Source organism: Protopterus annectens, chromosome 7.part0, assembly GCF_019279795.1.
Source record: "Protopterus annectens isolate FY-2018-M chromosome 7.part0, PAN1.0, whole genome shotgun sequence".
In the NCBI taxonomy this organism is placed as follows: domain Eukaryota; kingdom Metazoa; phylum Chordata; order Ceratodontiformes; family Protopteridae; genus Protopterus; species Protopterus annectens.
In genome coordinates, this window is record NC_056739.1 from 958717912 (window position 1) to 958735690 (window position 17779).

A 17779-nucleotide genomic window follows, 5' to 3' on the forward strand; every position below is an offset into this window, starting at 1 on the left:
GTGATGCCCAGGGCATAATAATGAATGTTTGTGCTGGCTGCCCTGGAAGCTACCATGACTCCCATATCTGGCATCTGACACAGCTGTACCAGACATTTGCCAATGGGGACATCCCTCATGGTCACCTAGTGGGGGATGCTGGATATGCACTTGAGCCGTGGCTGATGACACCCATCAGAAATGCACACACATCTGAACAGGAATGCCATAATGAGGCACATGCACAAACATGAAATGTAATCGAGCATGTGTTTGGGCTGCTCAAGTCATGGTTCCAGTGCCTGGACACATCTGGTGGAGCCTTGCAGTACTCACCAACTACATGTACCCAAATAGTCATGGTATGTGCTATGCTACACAATATGATCCTGTGAAAACAGCTGCAGCAGGAGCAGCATAGGGCTGGGCACAACAGCCCCCCACCATTTCCAAGGCCATCACAGGCAGAGCATAACTCAGAGGAGGAACAACCTGAGCCTGCCCCAATAGGCAGAAGGAGGCATGCCCAGTATGCTTTGGCCTTGGCAAAGAGGCAACACATAGCATATACACTGGCTCAGTAGGAACCCTGGAAATGATACCTCTCTCCGACTTGCATATATAGTAAAAGCGATGCCTAACTTGACACTACCTGTTAACAAACATGTATAGGGAGTGTAAAATGTGCATCCGACATAGGCAGCCCTGCAGCACCACCTGAGGCATGATTGCTATGTGTTAAGCAATATAAAGCACTGCTAAGCAGCTCTCACCACTATTTAGTATATGTGAACAAAATTGCACACACTAAGTAGCACAACTACAGGCAATGTTCAGCAATATTGTGCACTGTCCAGCAATGTTGGGCAACATTGAGAAATGTTGTGCAAGTCTGCTCAAATGTGGGTATAGTTCATCAAAAGCAGGTAAACAAGTTCATATTTGCTTCACTATTCTTGAAGCAGTCTGTTCTGCCATGTATGAAAATATGAAGCAGTGACAGTCCTTGAACCCAGGATACAGTGCACTACAGTCAGAGAACAGAACCACTAAACCATGACAGTATGTCAATGGTCAGCTTGCATGAAAAAATGTTGATAAGTCAATGCTAAGTATCTAATGGAAACCTTGCATGCATAGCATAATCCCTGTCAAGTCAAGACACAAAGGTGAGGCCTGCAGTAATAATAGAACCTGATATTCAACACACATATAGTATAAATGTTAATATTGGTAATGTTCACACACATCAACAAACGTAGTGGACCTCAGACAGCAACATGCTGCAAGGTCACACTGGGCATGCTCACACACTTGAAACTATGAGACAAATGTCAGGCAACAAAACACTGAAAGTCTGGACTGGGCATGCTCACACACTTAGGTAAAGTGTGAGTACAGCAGTGGGCCACACATATCCCACAGTTGCAAGTATCAACCCAGGAACCTCGCACTATTCACCAATCCACCATGTGCACACAGTGATATGACAACAGACACAATGTAAAATAGTGGAATGCTGTCACAATCACATATGTAATGCAAAAACCTAGGTTGTTCATAGGAAGTGGTAAAGCAAAGAAGAAACAAAACCTGCAATCAGTACCATCACTGAACAATGTGCATCCTGAACATTAGCATAGGTTCAGAGGTTGACACTAGGCTATCTGCCCTAGGGTATGTAGAAGCCTAGCCACAGTGTATTTGTAGTCTGCAATCGCACTGCATCAGTAGACTGTGCCTGTCAATAGTAGGTCACAAAGACATCCTACATATGTTCATGTCATTCTGCCTCTGTCTAGCAAGGACCCATAACATATCCCAGGGCTAAACATACGATCACCTGTCCACCTGTGAAGATTTCACCTGTAGGTGTTCAGCATGGGTCTGTGCATATGTGGTACTGTGATTACATTCCCGAGTGAGTGGAGCCTCTGTGATGTTAATATGCCCCTCCAGCATGTCCTATTAACATCATTGCTCATGTACCTGTCCCTGGAGCATGTAGCTGTAAGGGACTTTGATATCCTCACATGAAGCCTGTCAATCAATGCTGTGATGGACATGGCATCAAGGAAAAGGCACAGACTGCATCCAAGTAGGCAGTAAGCAACTGAGGAGAGCTGGGGGTCACCATAGCCAAACTGTACATACCATCTGTGTGAGTCCCCAGATCCACTTGGTATGTAAATCAGTGTACATTCCAGTTGCTGCAGGTGTTGGGTAAGGTACATCCGAAATGGGCCATTGTATCCAAGCATGTGCCAGATAATTATAGGGTCACAATGATCCCACCTGATCTGGATGTAAAACTGTATGTAATAAGGTTGCCTAAATAGAAGGTTTGTCCAACAACATTGGCAACGTGAATGTCAAAGTCAAGAGTACTAAGTATTCATGTCCACAAATCACAAACCACACACACTGTACGTGATGTATCATCACCTATGTGGTAATGTGTGTGCACGATGTCACTACCAAAGGTGATGACTATGTATCTAAAGTAAGGTAGCTGTAGGCCATGGCTCTGGCACCAGTCAGCCATCTCTGTGAGACCCTTTCTGAGGATGCCTGTGCCAGCTGTGGAGTCGAATATGGCACACAGTTTGCAGCCATCTGCAAACATGGTCATCCATATTCCCCCTGTGTTAGCCAGTATGTATCAGATATATATACAGAACAAGAGAGGTCCCAGGACTGAGCCCTGTGGGGTGCCACGTGTAACTGGTGTATAGTCAGACATGGCACCTGCAATACTGACCATGTGTGTGCTATCCATGATCCAGCTAACAATCCAGATTGTGACATATGTGTAGATATTGAATCTGGTGATCTAATGTGTAAAGGCCAAGCGGGATATTGTGTAGAAGTGGTGTATGAGCTCCAGGTAGTCTGTGTGGACAACCCTGTGTACATCTATGGACCTGTTAACTGTTTAAAGACATCAAACATCTGCAAGAGGGAAGATATGCCCACAACAATACCAAATTGTGTAGGATCCAGTGTCTGTAGGTTCACAATGTGTATGTATATGTGTTCCATGATGATACACTCCATAGCATAGCAGACCAGGATAGTTAGGCATATATGGTGATAATGTCCAGGGTCCCTTGTGGCACCAGCACTGTGTAGTGGGTACACCGTAGCTGTATGCCATTCCATGGGTACACATCCTGTAGTAACTGTGATATTGAACAGTGACATAATGTGAGTGTGAAGTTTGTCATGAATCACGTGTATGCCACAGTCTGGGACACTATCTGGTCCCACTGATGCTGTGCTGTCTGCTATGGAGAGGCAGCACACACATGTTCATCTGTGATGTCAGGGAGGCTACACCCTGTTGTGATGGACATGTGCACTGCAGGGGGGATGGTGGGGAAACATTCCCACTGAACCTGTTGTCCAGGATGTTCGCAATGTCAGTGGGTTCACTGTATCATTTGTAATTATGCAGTAACTCACAGCATATCTGTGAGTTCCCACACAGGTCCCTGACATAACTAAATAAGGCCTTGTGATTGTCCACAGTGTCTGTTGCAAGTGTCTGTTAGAAGTGGGCTTTAGATTAATCAGCAACTGATCGTAGCTATACCATAGTACTGATCAGAGATGCCTTCCAGATTGTGATTGTGCTCCATAATGTAGTGGCCTCCTCCTGTCCATGAACAACTCAGTAATGGCCGTGGTCCAGTAGACAGGTCTCCTGCCTTTGGAGGAGTGAGTCTTGTAGTCATCTGGGATAGCATGATCCATTAATTCCAGTAGTTGTCCATAGAATATGCTTGTAAAGTATGTAGTTGTCTGAGCCATAATTGACACTGTCCCAGGGTGATTGAGGGATACCACCTCAGTTTGTACAAGTGTGATGTTTGTTCATGAGAAGTATGTCACTGAGATCACATAGGATGTGTGTGTGTACGGGATATGTATGTCTAGTGAGATGAATGTATGTTCCGACCTTAACAATTAGAGGTATACCTCTGTTGTGGAACATAGAGTCCCCATGTGTGTGATGATCAGGTACCACATGTATAACCCCCTGTGGGTGTGGTGACCAGGTCTGCCCTAACATTTGAGTGTAACAATCTTAGCAACTGTTGTGCGAGGGTGTCACTGCATGAGTAGTATACCCAGTCAAAGTTTGTGTATTTGAAGTCACACAATATAATGGTGTTTGTTGAGACCTTCACATTCCCCAGTGTTCCCAGGAATAAAGACTGTTGTGCCCATGTTTGGGAGTGTGGTCTGTAACAGTCTACAAACTGAAATGCAGTTTTGACCACTCTCAGTTGCACATGTACGTCCCCCAATACTTTGTGTACTGCTACCAACCAGGAGGTGTGTGTATGAATGATGTATACGGAATCCCCCCTATTGTTGTTGTCCAGACCGATTCCTGTGTCTGAAAACCATGGTATGATGTAAAACATGTTAGTGCTGCTGTGCTTTTGTGAGCCTGAACCAGGTGTTTGTTACTGCACATATATCGACACATGCCATACTGATGTGAGTCCTGAGTGCATGCATTCTGAGGGTTAGACATCAGTTGTTGAGCACCATCACTGTCTGTTTCCTGTACCCTGTAACGTCTATGGCTGTAGTTATGTCATCTGACCCTCACTTCAAACAGCCACTATGTGTGTGTCAAGAGCCTAAGGCAGTCTGTGAAAGCCTAGGGGTGACAGCTGCATGGCGTCCATAACGAATGTACATGGCATGTTGAGCATGTAATCCCAGGCTGACAGACACTGGATCCCCTGTGAATGACAACAATATGTTAGGCAACTGTTAAAACTGATCATGTAATCTGTATACTGTGACATAGTACTTGGTGAGGGTAAGATGCTACACAAGGTCAGGGTCATACTGTCCTGGCCTACATGATCAGAGAGCCCCTCTATCTTGTCATGTAGTCCAGGGAGGAATGTCTGAGGGTCTACACACTGGAATGCTCAATGATGGAGCCATAGTTGTACTTGCAGTGGACTGACAACAGTGCATGTGTCATGTGGCATATCCTGGCACCTGACACACAGCACAAAGTGACCTTCACCTTGTTCAGCCTGGTGAGTGGGATGTCAGTGTGACCAATTACACTCACCTAATACAGTTGTATGAGGTGTGTTGTGTAGGCCTACGGGCAGTGACTGTGTGGCACAATGACTTTGTGAACTATGTGATGATATGTGTGTATGGTTGTGTGTTTGCAGTCATTTGTGTGTCTGCTTTGGATGTCTCAGCTGCTTAGGCAGAGTACAATTAGATGATCCAAGTATGTCATTGTGTGTCAATGTATACGGTTTGCTGTTGTCATAGGTGCATGTGTGACTGTATTTGTGGTGTGTGTGGTTACTTTCACCACCCGATAGACTGTGCCAGTCATGGCTTGTGAGAGCTCAGCCTTCTGTCTGTCTATACAGTTGCACATGTCACAGATATCTGAGTTTGTTGGTAGGAGGACAGTGTTACCTGTGTACAAAAGGCAGTTGTAACAATGCATCAGAATTCCAATATGCACCAGCTGTACTGGAGAGTACACACAAAACCGACCTTTGGACATGCCAGGATATGATGATGACATACACTGTCGACTGATCACAAAGGATCAGTAGTGTGTCAAGTGTGTAAAAGAGTATAACAGGGTTTTAGTGTTCAGGCTTGTTGTTGCTATGGAAAGGAGTACAGACAGAAACATTACACCTCCTTTAGCTAGGTGAGAAATATCGATGTACAGTCATATATGTCCTCAGTCAGGGTCAACTCTACCTGATTAACAATGTCAACATCCTGTCAGACAGGCCCATACATACATACCCATCTCCCAGTGACAAAAGGCCATAACATCATACCAGGAGATATCACATGTAGAATGTGTAAACTGGTCCCCACAATACCAAATGAATCCCATCACGTGGATAACAATGTTTCCCCATATGTGTCATAAGTGAATGACAGAACAAACAGACACTGCACCTGAACAGTCTGTTGAGCCTCACACTCTCTACAGGATCTTACACCATTGAATGTGTTACAGCAACATGTGGCACACCCCACAAGTGTTGATGCACAGCACACCATGGGAACTATATTCCTATAAGCCTATGAAGTCCGAAATGCTAGTCCATGGAGTCCATCATGATTGCAGTCAGGAACAGAGATATTGTAAACCGACAAACACACAACACAAATGTCTGTGGTATGTTAATGAACACATCATGTTCCCCAAACCTGCTAGATATCTTGCAAGGCAGCCACCCAGGACAAACATCACTGACAGGAGCAACACAGGTCCCACATAGACCTTGAATAGCCCTTTACCAACATCACAGACACATGTGGTATCCACAAAACCTACAATCCGTGCATGAATATGTATTGTCATATGAAGGAATGGTAATATGTCCACAGATAGATCACACCAGGTATGAATTGTGTAATCCTGTTCAAGATGTTCACACCTGCTGACCGACAAGGTTCATTTGTGGGATTGCATAACACTACGTGCACACACATAACCATGTCCAGTCTGATGTCAGCAACCTACAAACATAGCATGTGAATAGAGACCACACAGTAAAGCATGTAGCGTGTTGTGTTAATGCATGTCTTACTAGTATCATAGCATAGTTAGGTATGGGGTTTGAATCCTGCAATTGCTGAGTGGGGGTGTGTGTGTATGTGTGTAAGCTCCTTTGAGAGGAGTAGCCTTTTTGGGGACTGTGGAAACACATTAGGAGTGGTGAATACCTCTTTGCCAAGTGTGATGATGTCAGCATCCTACAAATACAGCTTTGGAAAAAAATGCTCCCAGTGAAGCAAATAGCACGTCGTGTTAATGCATATCTCACTAGTGTCATAACATAGTCAGGTAGGGGATTGAGTCCTGCAAATGCTAAGTGTGTGTGTGTGTGTTGGGGGGGAGTGTATGTGTATGATTTCCTTTGTGAGGAGTGGCCTTTTTGGAGACTGTGGAAATACATTTTAAAAGAGGTACATCCCTCTTTGGTAAGTCTGATGATGTCAGCATCCTACAAATATTCAAGGAGAACCAAAAATACCCAGTAATGCATATACCATGCCGTGTTAATGTGTATCTCTCCAATAGCATAACATAGGGAGGGGTTTGAATCCTGCAAATGCTGAGTATGAATGTCTGTATGTGAAAAACTGCCTTTGAGAGGAGTGGCCTTTTTGGAGACTGTGGAAATACGTTAGGAGTGGTGAATCCCTCTTTGCCAAGTGTGATGATGTCAGCATCCTACAAATAGAACTCTGAAAAAGAATGCTCCTAGTAAAGCAAATGGCGCGTCATGTTAATGCGTAGCTCACTAGTGTTATAACATAGTCAGGTAGGGGTTTGAGTCCTGCAAATGCCAAGTGTGTATGTGTGTGATTTCCTTTGTGAGGAGTGGCCTTTTTGGAGACTGTGGAAACACATTTTAAAAGAGGTACATCCCTCTTTGGTAAGTCTGATGATGTCAGCATCCTACAAATATTCAAGGAGAACAGAAAACACCCAGTAATGCATGTAGCGTGCCGTGTTAATGCATATCTCTCCAGTAGCATAACATATTTTGATAGGGGTTTGAATACTGCAAATGCTGAGTGTGTGTGTGTGTGTGTGTGTGTGTGTGTGTGTGTGTGTGTGTGTGTGTGCACCACAGATGGTCAATACAGTGTGTGTTTTGCTTTTACTACGGTATGACATATGTTTAAAACAGTATGTGCATTGCACACATCGGGTATCTGTGGGTCAAATAGATTTGTGTACATGTGACCTCAATCAGTACATAGGTGTGAAGCCTTCTTACTACATGAATACATTTGTAACCTTCAACAGATTGTGCCGTTGCTTCTCAGATCATAGGCCACATATGTATGTCTGCGTCAAGACCAGCCAATGTAGTGACCCGTGGCCAAGGACATCCCTGCCACACACATCCATGACACATACTGTAGAGTACTGTGAGTGAGGGTAATTGCTGGGGTATATGTCAGACATGTTCATACACAACAACGACTGGCAATAATGGACAGTCATGATAGGTGCACACCAGCCCTGTGGATATGCATGCAGGCCCCTAACGAGTTATGTGAAACACCGAGGGACCCCACAGTACCTATGGATATGTGGATACCAAGGGACAGATGACATAACACATGTCTGTCTGTACACATTGGTACCCAACATACGTGTTCATGGCTACCACCTATGTGGTACTGTTGGGATAGTATGTATAGTAAATGTGAATGACCATGCCATAGATGGTGTACTGCTATACAGCATGTGTTGGACAACAGGTATATGTCTGTATGATACCCTTGTGTAGGATATGCATCCCATCTGGGGAATGCAGTGTAGGCCAATGCATTCATTACCAGATGTGGATGGACATATCCCTAGTATGTTTGCATGTACCGAAGAGGGCTTTATGCCACACAGGTGTGGTCCCAGGAACGTGTAGTGGTCAATACCACTGGTTACTGTCATAGTATAGTACTGGAAGGATCCAACCGTTACTGAGTTGCCTACAACTGTGAGTCATTTGTCAGGACATCATCTAATGATTGGTTATAGTCATGCTGTTGAGGTGGTGTATACTGCCAGACTGCAGATCAGTGACAGATATCAATGGTATCACCCACAGCATAGTGCCAACCCATGTCATACACACATGTGTACCCATGTTAGTACATATCTGTAGTAGAATGCATACCGGCCATCGAAAGATACCATGAGATGTTCACAATGTGTAGGACAGGGTATGTTGCACATCCCACGTGTCCACTATGCATGTACATGCAGACAGTGCACACACACCATGTTCACAGATGTACACCTGATAATTGGTAATGCACACATCACACACGTACTGTCTACTCACTAACACATGTTGTCAACACTGTACACTTCATCCAAGTGGCACATGGGTGGACAATACATACTCAGACCTAACACTGGTGTAAACAATGCTACAATGACTATCACAGCTGTGATGCATAATGCCTGCTCAGATATACCTACAAGGATATCAGTACAGGTTGTAATACCTCCAGGGGCATGTCTGCCAGGGACAGTACAACCAGTGGTGCTCCCCTGAGAACCCCTGGACATCCACCTATGTGGTACCATTCCAGTAATCCGACTATGGCTGCTGTGAGGGGATGCACGTGCAATAGGTACCTCACTCTCCTGGTTAATGCCAACTGTATGCTGTCCCTCAGCTACGGCCATTGGTGACGAGGGATGTATTGGCAGTATGAGTATGTGCATAGATGGGGTTGACAGCTGTGTACTGTCGATTAGTGGACCAACAATAGACTCTGTCAGACCTTCCTGTGCCACAATACATGTCTCATCATCTCCACTATTAGTGGCGGTGACATCAGGTTCCCTGCTACACTCAGCCATGCCTAACACAGTGCCTGTGGAAGGAAGACAGGAAACGCACTTTCCAATCTGTACATGATGTTAGCACACATGCACACATGCACACATGAACACATGCACACATGCAAACATGAACATATGCACACATGCACACATGAACACATGCACACATGCACAGAAATACACTGCTCACCACAGCACATACACACAGACACACACCCACACACACACACACACACACACACACACACACACACACACACACACACACGCACACACACATACACACCAGCAATCCAAAACATACACAATAGTGGGTGATGGTGGGTGACAGTATCTCAAGGCAAACAGTCACCACACACGTGCTAGCAGGCAGACCATGTGTTGCTCAACACCATGTAGTGCAAGTGTAGATAGCCCTTTCTAATGACATTATACATGGCTTTGATGCATGTGTGTGTAGTTGTGCAGTGATTGGTTACACCCTGGAACACAATGTGTACATGGACACTACATTGCTGTGCAAGTATTATCTGCTCTGCAATATCATGTGCACCATCACTCAATGGTATACATACCATGGCTACATGTGACATCTGTGTGACACATAGATTGACATGTGTGATGACAGTGTCTGTGTCCATATCACATAATAGTGGGCACAGGTGTAGCAAATGCATGCAATGTACAGACATGGGACGAGTGGTGCATGTTGACGTGAAGGAATCCCAATGCACGGCATGGACATTGCACAGTTGTTATGGTGCGTGTGGGACATATTGCAGATATGTTGTTGCCAGCCATGACATGGCATGCTACACAACTGCAACATTAAACACCACACATAACAAATGTGTGTTATGTGACCTATGCACCCAATAGCATTCCAGGACATATATGTGACACTCTGTACAGATGGCGGCTGTTGTGCAAAATGTGTATACTAGCATATGTAAGCACACATGCTATGCATGGTATGTATAGGTGCATATGTTTGCACACACAGAACAATGAGGTGCACAGCAAAGACTGCTATGTGTAGTACTGTGGTCACTGTAACTGGATGGGGTGTAGTATCATGTGCCATCATCATCATCATGCATCTTGTGGTCACTCACGGCTACTACTGTGTGACAAACCACCGCCTAGCATGCTGTACCTAAACTGCAGTGCCGTGCATACATTCACTATTACACAGCCACTTTGTACATGGGTGTATGAGGTGCCCAATAGGGAGCATTGCCTAACATGACTATGTTATGTGTTGAAGACTGTTGCACAGGCCCATGATAAGCCTCTACCCATGAGGTACATCATGTGTGTGTGGATGACATGTAGGATACTGAAGTGTGACTTTACAGCGGGTGTGTGGTTATGCCATATGTAGCATGACTTTGTGTACTGCATGTGATACATGTCTTATGTTGCGTACAGGTGTTGCAACTATGCCTATCCAATGTGCAGTACAGGGTTGCCACAAATGTGTGTCATGCTCTGTGTATTGCATGTCATTGAGGGAGCTACTGACATTACTGAGCTGTGCAACGTCTCACAGCAAACATGCATGGCATGCATTATGCGTAGGTGTGTTACGTGTACATGGCCTACACCTCAGCTATGACATGCATATTTCATTACCAACATTGCATGTATAACACACTTACCAGCATGGATCGGCTGCCCTGCCGTCACACCAGAGGGACCTACGAGCATATGATAGGGTTCATCAGTGGCCACAACTGTGGCATTGCTACAGTGGGTATGCTAAACTGCAGTACAACAACAGTCAACAGTCACAGGTGTAGGGATATTATAAAAACTATCCGTATTGCACAACAGTAGGCAGTGGAACTGCTAAACACACAGTACACATGTCACATATACATAATCTAACAATACAGTTAACTGTAATCTACAGATAGGGCATATTACCTGCTTGCTCCAAGTGGATGTGCTGGGTGGCTCCGGCCTCCATTACAACACATGTCATAATTTGCCGTTGCTGTTGTCCAGGAGCCAACATGCTTAGGAGCAGCTCCTCTGATCTGGTGAGGGGGGGATGTATGGCCACCCCACCACCTGTGGTAAGCTGCTGTCTTTGGATATCAGACGCACGCCGCCGGACTTGTCTAATCAAATCACTGCAGTTATGGCGTACGTGCTTATATGTCCGGTTATGCATGCCTATGTCATTTACCCGACTAACAAGCTCCTGCCACAGTGCAGTCTGCTCCTGCTGGTGCTGGCTGGTTCTGGAGAACAGCATGGTGTACTGCTGCAAAAGGCTGTTGACTATCTCCTCTTCCTCTTGTGCAGTGTAAGCCGAATTACGTTGGTGGGCCATCTGGCTGAAAAAGATATGAACAATTTGTGTGAGAGTGTCCTGTGGCACACTTTACACCTTTACCCACAGATATCACTTTACTGACATATATACCATCCTACTGTCTGTCAGTGGTTACACATGTTCGGTAACACTTGTTGGTTCTCAGGCCACAACTAACTAACACTGCCTGGCAGACTCTATATATCACACCACTACACAACAGTACCCAGCACACTGTTTGTGACACATTGCACTACTTCAAGACAGGGGTGTATATCACACCAATGCACGAACAGAGATGTCATCCATTGCAATGGATGTAGAGTACAGATACAGTAGTACCAATCAAACACCCTAGTCATTGATGCCATAGCCCTGCCTAACAGATGTGTCCAGTTGTTACTATAGGTGGCATACTGCTGTAACAGACTATAGATGTTGCTGGATACACATGTCAACCCTGTTACATGCATACATTTGCAGCCATTGTACAGGCATAATCACACACACATCAGGCAAAAATACAATGCACCACTGTATGCCAACACAGACGAGCATTACCTGTGTACCATACGATGCTGTGTACCACTACTTACACACCCTTATGCCTGCAGTCTGTCCTCTGTGCAGACTACAGGAAACACACATGACAGTGTTTCCAAGCAATGTGAATGCACACCATACTGTGCTATTTAGCCCTATAGCTTCAGGTAGTACTACAGTTCATATTGGTGATGGATTCACCTGCAGTACCACTCACTAAGCATACATGTATTGCTTTAGCCTACAATGAGACACCACAGTCATCAACAGAGAACTACGTCACATCATATACCATACTACTATGTCTGCCTAACAGTACATTACACATCAGTTGCTGTCCTCACAGCTAGGTTAGGCACTACCATGTCAGATACAACATCACACTAAGCTATCACACATTTATAAACCTTGCACACATTCAGCGTTACACTCATTCAACCTCACATAGCAGCTACTGCATTAAGTACATATGTGAGTGCATAGTGCCATAGGTAGGTCATATGCTATTGGCCCTAGGGCCTACAGCAGCCTAGACATATGCTACCCTGGCATTTGACACACATGTACCTTGATTTCACTTGCCTCTGCCAACCTGAACCACAGAGGTGTTTCCTGGGGTGTATTAACAATCTCCCACACAATCATCAGGGGTATTAATAACAACTGCTAAGGAGGAGGAGCCTTGTTTGCTATTGCTATGTGGTCTATTCCCATGTGTGGAATATGTCTGAGATGGGAACCTATCCCTCCAGCATGTGCTGTTTAGTGAGTTAACAAGGTTTAGGGCCCTAGAGCGTGTAACCCCGAGGGGTTGTGATATGTTGCCATTCTGGTTGTCACCCAGCTATGGGTGTGACATACCTCTGTATGTCTGGCAGAGGTCACCTCTGTGTGGCCAGTATGCAATACAGTGTAGTTGTGGTTTTGTGAGTCAGTCTGCATAGGGAATCTGTTTGCGGACAGTATTACCCTTTGGGAGGTCTGTCTGTGGCCTGTTCACCTGGTGTGGTTGTCATGTGAAGTACATACCACACAGGGCATTGTGATGAGTAGAGGGGAACCCTACCCTATACTTCCATAGATGACACACCTGTTGTCATGACACATACCACACAGACAGATTACAGGTGTAGTGTGGCACTGTCTTCATCACAGTGGAGGCTACTGTCCACCTGTGTCCCATGTTCCCTTATCACACCTTCACTGTTAGGTAGATCTCTGCTATGTGTTAGTTAATGGGTACACTGTTTTGTGAAGGTGGAATAGCATTGCAGTATCAACACTTGTCTACAGTCGATGCTTTGTTCACCACACACCTGTTGCGGTACATATGACCCCATGTCTCTGCACCTCTCTCTCTCTCACTATATATATATATATATATATATATATATATATATATATATATATATATATATATATATATATATATATATATATATATATATATATATATATATATCTATATATTATGTATATGCCTATCTATACACATACATGTACACATCCATTGCTGTACACATGGATGTACATATAGGCACATGTACAGTCCACCTTTCATGGTGGGGATCTCACTTATGCGACAGTTGTGGGATGTACAGGTATGTGATTACATTGCACAGTGTTGTGCAGAATGCATGTGGGTGTCCTCAGCCCTTGTAGCATTAGCAGGCCTCACTGTCTGTAACACATCAGATCTGACATATCTGTCCCACAGCATTTAACCACCACATGACATATATCAACACTACCATAGCTGGCCTTAGGCATAGGCCTACTGGGCAGCCACCTAGGGCGCCGCTCTAGCAGGGGTACTTTTCCACTATTTATGTGGACACAAGGATGGGGGCACCAGGAAGTGTTGTGGGGGCACCGTGGGGCCCTTTTGCCTAGGGCACCAGTTGACCCAAGGCCACTCCACCGCACTGCATGCTGTCTTCTAGGCCACACACTACAACCTACATGGATATATGCACATATCAACATTCACTGACAGATAGCTGTCCACCCTTCACTAACAGTTGCAGTATGTCCTTTGCCCTATGCACATGTGCAGATACAGATATATAAATACTGCTGCCACACATGGATGATTTGCAATGTGTGGAGTACTCTTCGGGAACATTTACAACATGCCAACACATACATTTGGGTTACATACCTTACCTTTGTATTTACCTGCTCCGTGTGATATGGTTTTGTATCTTTTTTATTGTTTTGGCTGGTTTGATGTGGGTATTTGCCCTCTATTTCACCTTAGTTTTTTTATTTATGGCTGGTTTGCTTTGGGTTTTTGCCCTCTATTTCAGCTTCAGTCTCTGTTTCTGTCTCTCTCTCTCTCTCTCTCTCTCTCTCACTCTCTGTCTCACGACACCTGCAATGACATAATTGCATGTGTGGACTGCAGGTACAGCCTGCTTTTCTAGGTATCTGCACTTGTGCATGTGACAGCCTCTGCACTAATTGCTGCCCACCATTCAGTAATTGCATGCAGCCTGCTGTTTGGTGATTGCATTACTCACTGTGATTGCAGCCCACTGCTATAAAATGTTAGGTTAGGTAGGTGTAGCCCTTTCATATTTCAAAGGTGTGGCTTATTTTTGTTTGCTCTGGACACCACTGTGTCAGTCTGAAGGTTGGTATTTGTCTCTTATCTGATGCTAGGGTTGTAGCCAGTTATGTGCATGTTGTACTCATACATGGGAGCATATACATTTTTCACACTCACACAATTAACTAACATACAAATGTGGCTATTGCACTGTATTCCTGTGGCCAGTGTTTATCCTGGTCTGATACTGTGTGGTGTTTGTAAGGTGCTACTGTAACATTATTCCCTGCTAGGATGGCTGGTTCCCCTTACAAAGTCATGTCATGCAATTCCACAACCACTGCTGGTAAAGACCCACAGAAAAGGGTTTGTGTTATGCCATTCCTAATTTCCATTTACATTCCCTCATTGTAATGCATGATATATTTATTTCAGAACCAAGTTGTTTGTATATCTGCTGTGGCTTAGTGGTAATTCATGCAGTCCATTGTACCAATGGTTTGGGGTTTGAGACTGGCAGAGGTTTTTTATTTTGCTGCTCAGCAGAACAAGGGCCCTGCCATAGAGTGACTAAGGCACTTTTAAGCAGTAGTAAGCGGGTTTGCATGGGTTTGCGTGATGCTTAGCTAAGTGCACACATGCACACACTCGCTTAGTCCCGCTTACTACTGCTTAAAAGTGCTTACTACCACTAACCCCTGCGCTAATTTCTTTTAAAGAAAAGAAAATGGGGAGATAGGAAAGTGGTGAAAAAGGGGGCACAGAGAGGGAAAGACAGTAGGAAAACAAGCTCGGGATGTGCAGGAAGGGTGTAGGGAAGGCCCATAGCTGCCCGTTTCTTTAACAGCAACAGCTGTGCATATGTTGAAAATTTGGAGTGAGATTTGAAACCTTCCACCCCTGAGAGAGGGGTGAGGACAACATAGTTTGTTGCACTGCCAATTAGAATTATCGGTGTACATGTCCAATGGACATGTGTATGAAATTGGAAGCTATGTATGGGGCGTAATTTTTTTTTGGGTACAGATTGCCCTTTTTTTTTTTTCAGGGGAGAGTGGTAAGTGAGGTAGAGGAAGTAGGTATATTTGGGGAGGTAGGTTGGGTAGGTAAACAGACAAGACAAACAAGATGCATACAGGGGCAGAGTATGACACATGGGGTGGGTAAACACAATTGACGGGGGCGGATGTTTGGAAATCACAAGCCCCTGAGCCCACAGATGGTAACAGTGGGACTGATATCTCCACCCATGGGCAGTCACCACTGGACCTTCACAGACCAGAGGGTCACTGTGCTGGGGGCTGCATAGGTGGGGCAGGCTCACCCGTGAGTCGTGCCACTCTTGTCTAGAGCTGGAGTAGGGGATCAGAGAATAAACGCTGGATCACCCTACGAGCCACAACCCGGACCCTTTGGAGGGTGACAGGAGGCCCTTCTCCTCCCACGCTTTCAGGGGGGGGTGAGCCCCACCCCCTGCAGCGCTTCCACCCGAAGGTGGCACAGGACCTATGGAGGAGGGTGGCCCGGGCTGGGCACCAGACCTGCTGGTGCCAAGTGCAAATGCCAGCTGATGTGGGACAGGTGGGTCTGCTGGGACCGGCCTTCCCATACGTTCTATGATTAGGTGTTTTTAATTGCAACATAGACAACAGCATTCCAAGTTAGTTGTAACAGCATGCAGTAATATTCCCATTAACCCAACACACCAGGGATACAACAGTTGAACAGCAAGCATAACACATACATGTATTGAATGACATTGGATATTCCAACAGCATGCAGGGATGATTGGTGGCAACAGGCCACCAGGATTGTGGTGTTTTAACAGGGGACATGCATCAAAGTAGGTGCAGATTTAAATAACAATAGGACATATGTCCCAACAAATGTTATGAGATTACACATACCCATTGAGGTGTGGAATTGCATTGTTTATGCACATGGAGTAGGGTGTAAAAAGAAACCTCCATTAACATCTTATTAGTACTTTAACTGTATACTACATTCCTATTGACTGCAGGTGTATATCCCCTACATGTATTCTTACACTGAGCAACATGCATTTGATTGCGTTATGGGTTTTGCTACTTCATGATATACCTGGCCTATATCTGACATGGTAACTGTCCAGGATGCAGATGTTACTGCTACATACTTGCAATAAATTGACTTGTTTATGTATGTGCACATCTGGATGTGTTCACATGGCTTTTTCACTTGTTTTCTACACAAACCTACTTTTCAGGTAACACACTTAAGTTTCTGGGGAACACCTTGACAGGCAACTTGTGTGCCAGATTTACCTATGCATGTCAGCCATTTCACAACTGTTTAGGACTGCTGCATACTTCACAGCTACTGGCACTTCCTTCATCCACTTTATATGGGACTGCACTACTGGGGGTTGTCAGCACTTACTACAACAGAGTAACATTTCTTCACTGCAAGGGTTCTACAACATTTCTGAGTAACTGGCACATACACACTGCAATTATTATACCTTTCTTATTTACATTACAACTTTTTTCTACAGGCTCTCTCCTGTATTTTACATTACACTGCATACAGTAGACATATTGAGCAAATGTTATACCTTTATTGATAGGTTATAAGACTGTTTTACAGGCTCACTCACATTTTATCTATGACAGTGCATGCAGAGATAGTATTCCAGACATGTTTTTGCTTTATTCATGGGTTACTACACTCTATTCCTGCCTATCTGACTTATGATATGCAACAGTACATGCAGATAATTTATTCAGGGAATGAATGTTTTATACTTCACAGCTACTGCCAATACCTTCATCCACTTCCTATGGGACTGCACAATTGTGGGTTGACAGCACCTAATACAACAGTACTATTTATTATTGCAAGGGTACAACAACATTTCAAAGTAAGTGACACAGACACACTCCAAATTTTATACCTTTATTAATTACATTGAAAACTCTTTTCTACAGGCTCTCTTCTTTACTTGTTA